Below are 5,800 nucleotides of genomic sequence, written 5' to 3' on the forward strand. Positions count from 1 at the left end.
TATTCTCAGGATTTGGGCATGTCTCAAGCTTACTCTTGCTCCAGATTGGCTCCCAAGTTCCACTGCTTTTCAGCCCCATACTAGGCCTGTCCTAGACTTTTAAACCTTTAAATCAGGTCTCGGTTCCCCACCACAACCACTAAGAAATGTCTGACACTGTTACTGATGCTACAATGTGCTTACAGACAGGAGCCTAACATGGCTGTCTTCTGAGTGGCCCTAATACCAGCTGACTAAGAGAAATGAGATATTTACACTCAACCATTGAACTGAAGTTGAGGACCCCCTTGGAGAAATTAGGGGAAGGATTGAAGGGGCTATAGAAGATGGCAACCCCATAAGACCAGAAGTCTCAACTTACATGGACCTTTGGGAGCTCTAAGAGACTGAGCAACCAACCCTCAGTCAGCATTTAGAGGCTGGTCCAAAGCCCCATTACACTAATGTAACAGAAGACTGCCTGGTCTGGCCTCAATGTAAGATGATGCACATAACTCTCCAGAGACTTGAGGCCCCAGGGAAGGGGTGTGCCCAGGGTGGGAGCACCCTCTCAGAGACAAAAGAGGGGGTTGAGGAAATGTGAGAGAAACAATGAAGAGGGGCAATGGCTGGAATGTAAATAAATAAAGTAACTGATAAAACAACAACAACAAAAACAAAAATATCGAATCAGATCCTGAGAGACATACTTCCTCCAAGGAGCCCATACTCCCTAATCCTTCCTAAACTGTATATCAACTTGGGACACAATATTTAAACATGTGAGCTATGGGAGCCATTTTCATTTAAGCCACCACACACTTCCACAAGCATTTTATTAATTTTCTTTTCACAAACTGCCAGCTAGAGCCCAGCCTGGGATACTGTCCCCAACAGTCATTCAAGGAATGATATTGGATGTTTTTCAGCTTTTCTTCTCCATAAGCCATCTTAAATTTATCTGCAGATCCCCTTTCACAACTGATTTCCCTGCCTGAAATATAATTCACTACAATAGCTTGAACTTTCAGACATAACAAAATCCCTTCCCTCCTCTAATTAGGCCTGACACAAATTCTCAGCCTCCCATAACATATGTAGGGAACACACGGCAGTCTGCAAAGAAATCTCAATGCTGAGAGCATTTCCAGCAGGTTAGTATTATTGTTTTTGATAACTTCATTGCAAGCCCAGCCCCTGAGGTTTGTTAAAGGAGCTAGGTCATATTTTTTTAAAGTGCATTTCAAAGAGACTGAAAATTAGAATTGCCTATTCTCTTGATTCTAGTCCCAGAAAGACACTAACCAACAACCAAAGTATTTGTCATATTAGCAATTGCATCTCATTTTATCTCTACTCAGATTCTTCTTGCTTCTCATTAGCTCCCCATTTTCCCAAACCATGCAAAGTTTGACATTCACTTCCCAGTTTTTTTAGCTAGTTACGGCCCTACTTACTATAAGGTAGTTGATGTGAAGTCAGTCAGCCCTTGTGAACCTAGGCTTCCTCCATGTTGAAAATCTTATTTACATCTGTCTGTCCTTGAACTTTCTCAATATATACATCACAAAATAATCCAAAAATACAAATCCTTAGACACCAAAGGATTCCCAGTTGAGTACAATAGTATTGTTAGTGGAAGTTGTTAGCACGTGAGGAGTTAGTAAGAATAATCACTACAACATTACTCTCTCTGTAGTATACAGAGCCAGAAGCAACTTTTCAAGCAACTCATCTGGTCCTGAAAACCAGCACACATAGGGTTTTCTGGGTCTGCAGCAGGCAAGCTCGTGGGCTACATCTTTATGTTTCATAATGTCAACTCATTGATACAAAGTAACAAAAGCTGGTCTTGCTAAAGACATCACTGCAGATTCTCTACTATCGACTAAATCTTAAGCTTTCTGAATCATGTGTCCTTGTAGATGCTTCTCATAATCTGCTACTTTTAAACTTCACTACCATAATTAAGAATTACTATTTCCTTACAGCTGGATCTTATGGAGGCGTTTCCTCAAGGGAGGCTCCTTTCTCTGTGGTAACTCCAGCTTGTGTCAAGTTGACACACAAAACCAGCCAGTACAATGGAAAAGAGTGCAGAGCAGTACGAACTATAAATTGGCTAATTACACTTAATCCACAACAAGAAGCATTAATTTGGTTTGTTGACCCAATTATCTTTTAATTTGGCTTATTGACAAAATCAATAGAAATAAACATAAAAGAATGTCAATTGTACCTTAAAATATATGTTTATCTATACATTAGGTACTTTTAGCTTATAATCAGAAATTTTGCTGTTGTGGTTTCATTAAGAAATGTCTCCTATTGGCTCATGTAGTTGAGTACTTGCTTCAGAGTTAATGGCAATGGTGGAGAGGTTATAGAACCATTAAGAGATACCACATGAGAGAAGAAATAAGTCATTGGGTTCAGGCACTGAGGTTTTACAGACTCACCCAACTTCCTGCTCTCTCTGCTTCTTGTGTGTGGATTAAGTGTTATTAGCCAATTTATAGTTCGTACTGCTCTGCACTGTCTTTTCCATTGTATTGGCTGGTTTTGTGTGTCAACTTGACACAAGCTGGAGTTACCACAGAGAAAGGAGCCTCCCTTGAGGAAATGCCTCCATAAGATTCAGCTGTAAGGTATTTTCTCAATTAGTGATCAAGGGTGGGAGGATCCATTGTGGGTGGTGCCATTCCTGGGTTCGTAGTCCTGGGTTCTATAAAAAAGCAAGCTGAGCAAGCTAGGAAAAGGAAGCCAGTAAGTAACATTCCTCCATGGCCTCTGCATCAGCTCCTGCCTCCTGACCTGCTTGAGTTCCAGTTCTGACTTCCTTTGGTAGTGAACAGCAATGTGGAAGTGTAAGCTGAATAAATCTTACCTTCCCCAACTTGCTTCTTGGTCATGATGTTTGTGAAGGAATAGAAACCCTGAGTAAGACACCCATCAGGACGAACTCTATTCCTCTACAACTGTAAGTGAAAATAAATTATTTTTCCCTTGAGTTGCTTTTGGTCATGGTATTTTATGACAACCACAAAAAAAATAGCATTTACCATTGTAGAAAACGTTTCTTTTTCTTATATAAATAAAGGAAGTAGTTTAAGAGTTTTGTGGAAGAGTTGTGAGTAGGATTAGGGACCTGGAGGGGATAGAAATTCCACAAGAACATCAAAAGAGTCAACTCATCTGGACCCTCTGGGGTATCAGAGATTGAACCACCAACCAAGGAGCATATATAGGCTGCACCTAGCTTCCCTACAAGCATATGTAGGGATGAGCAGCCTGGTCTTCAGGCAGGTCCCCCAACAACTGAAGTTGGAGCTGTCCCTTACTCTGTTGCCTTCCTTTGAATCCTGTGCCCCTTTCCTGTCTCCCCTGCCTTGTTTGGCCTCCGTGAAGAGAATGTCTTACAGAGACTTGAGGTGCCAGGGTGGGTGAGTCTCCAGGGCTTCCTCCTCTCTACGGAGGATAAATGAAGGGCGAGTGTGAAAGGGGCTGTTTGAGGGAGGCACATGGAAGGAGAAGGGTGATGCCATGGGATGTAAAGTGAATAAACAAATTTTTAAAATAGTAAAATAAAAAGAACCAGCGCTTGAAGATATTTTCTTTTTTATTTTAAGTGATAACAAAATTTTATTGTAAAATAAGAGATTGGTATATAAAAAGGGGTTTAAAAAAAAGAGGGTGATGGGGTTGGAGAATGCATAAATGTGACAGGCTTTGCAGAGTGGAGGAAAATGGGTCCTGGAGGATACAGATCTTGTGAGGGCCCAAGATAGAATCTTACAGGTGTGGGGTGGGGTGAAATTTCACTTTAGGTGCCAGGTCCAACAACAACTGGCTGGATAGGATTTCGCTAGACCAGCAGTGACCCGGGAACTACCAACCCATTCCCCAACCTGGCTGGGCCAGGAACCAGTTTGCATAGAGGGAGGCTGAGCCCTATATACGAGGTAAAAAGAAAGACAGTGAGAGAACCAGCATTGTCTCATCAGCTCTGAGAACAAGCATAAAATGGCAAGAAAGGAGAGGGCGAGGCTGGTGATGGGGACAGGATGCAGAAGCTGTCAGTCTGAGTCAGGCCCCACTTTTCTTGATCATTGTTTTTTTATGGCAGGAAGTAGACTGGCCCCTCTTGGTTTTCAGGTAACTAGAGTGAGCCCTGTTGCCTCATTCAGCTCTCCGAACATCTCGAAGCGCACATGCCGGCGGACCTTAAGGGTGAAATATTCTCTATCAAGTTTTTTTTTTCTGTTGTCGGGGAGAGGAGCTTGTGCTGGTAGGCAGTGCTCTCTTAGCATTTCCCGGGGGCAGTCCTAGGCAATGTTCTTTCTTTTTGTGGAAATTTTCTTCCTCTGACCCATGGTCTCTCCCAGGACAGGCACAAACATGAACTTCAAAGCTGTCCTGTCCTGGAAGGTTTCCACTGGAATCTTCCAATGTGGTGATGGTAAGGATGGGCAGGCAGGTCATGTCCCCCATGTAGGAACTATTACACATGGACTTGTAGTGGATGGTGGTATAGTCAGAACAGACCTCAGGTGGCTCATATGGTACCACCACACTGTGTCCAAAAGTCTACCTGCTGTCCAGATGCTCAGCATACAAATTTCCTTCCACCCAGATAAGAGGCTGGGAAGGAGCCAGGCCATCACCACTGGAGCAACGCTCATGATGGGGGCAGTGTCTCACAACCTCAGTCAAGGATTGTGACTTCTTCTAGATGGCCATGGCACGGACATGGGTACCAGCTGGAGGTATGGAGCTGACCCACAACTGTACAGGACCATGTCTTCGCCAGCTGGCAGAATAGAGTATTGAGGGAAGTGGAGTACATGCACATAACAAACTTGGCTGTCTCTGACTGCAGGAACCCCAGGTAGAAGGCATAATTGCCTTGGTAAGGTTTTTTTGAGAAGGGACAGAAGGTAACAGGGCCATGGAGTGACTAGAGCAGGGGCAGTGGGTGCAGAGGCCTCAGTTCCAGGCTCCTTTGCTGCAGGAGCTGACACTTGGAGGTCTTCCTCTTGGCCTTCTACAACTCTGCAACGTCCTGGGACAGGAACAGATCTTCTGTGGAATTAGGTGACACTGCTACAGTGGACAGAATATCTTCCAGAGGGAGTAGTTTTCACAAATCTGAAATTTTCTCCTGACTCAGAGTGAGCTCCATACTGATATCCGAATATGAATCCTCCGTGACAGTTATCCAGTCTTCAGGGAAGCATGAAACCCTGCTGGGAAGTAGGTTGGTTTTGGGGCCTGGATGCCAGGTGCCCCCTAACTGTAGTCACTACCTACAGCCAGGATAATGAAGATAAATATTTTCAAAAGCAAAAACATCACGTTAGTTTTCCTTTTATTGCTGTGAAGACACCCCATCACATTTAATTGGTACTAACTTACAGTTTCAGAGGTTCAGTTCATGCTTATCATGGTGGGAAGATTGGCATCATGCAGGCTGACTTGGTGCTAGAGGAGCCAAGAATTCTATATCTTGATCCAATAGTAGCCAGCAGGAGGGTCTCTTTTCCATAAGGAGCCATGTGGAGGCGCTTAAAGCCCACCTCACAGTGATTCACTTCTTTCAACATGGTCACACCTCTTCCAACGAGGCCACACCCCCTAATAGTGCCACTTCTCATAGGCCTAGCATATTCGAAACACCAAAAACATTGTCTTTAGTTCCATTACTTTCTGAGTAGTAATTTGGAAAAGCTGAGTAGCTCTGTTACATGCAGGCCCTTAACAGTATTAATCCTGTGCTCTCATGCACATGTCAATGTATTTTATACACTGGTGCATATGTCCC

The 5,800-nt window shown here is 43.5% G+C and overlaps 1 pseudogene; it reads right to left on the reverse strand.

The window, feature by feature from the left end:
- Window positions 1–3,901: 3,901 nt before the first annotated feature.
- On the reverse strand, window positions 3,902–5,582 carry Tp53-ps3 (tumor protein p53, pseudogene 3; annotated as a pseudogene).
- Between the last annotated feature and the right edge of the window lie 218 nt (window positions 5,583–5,800).

The sequence above is a fragment of the Rattus norvegicus genome, chromosome 18, assembly GCF_036323735.1.
Source record: "Rattus norvegicus strain BN/NHsdMcwi chromosome 18, GRCr8, whole genome shotgun sequence".
Lineage (NCBI taxonomy): Eukaryota > Metazoa > Chordata > Mammalia > Rodentia > Muridae > Rattus > Rattus norvegicus.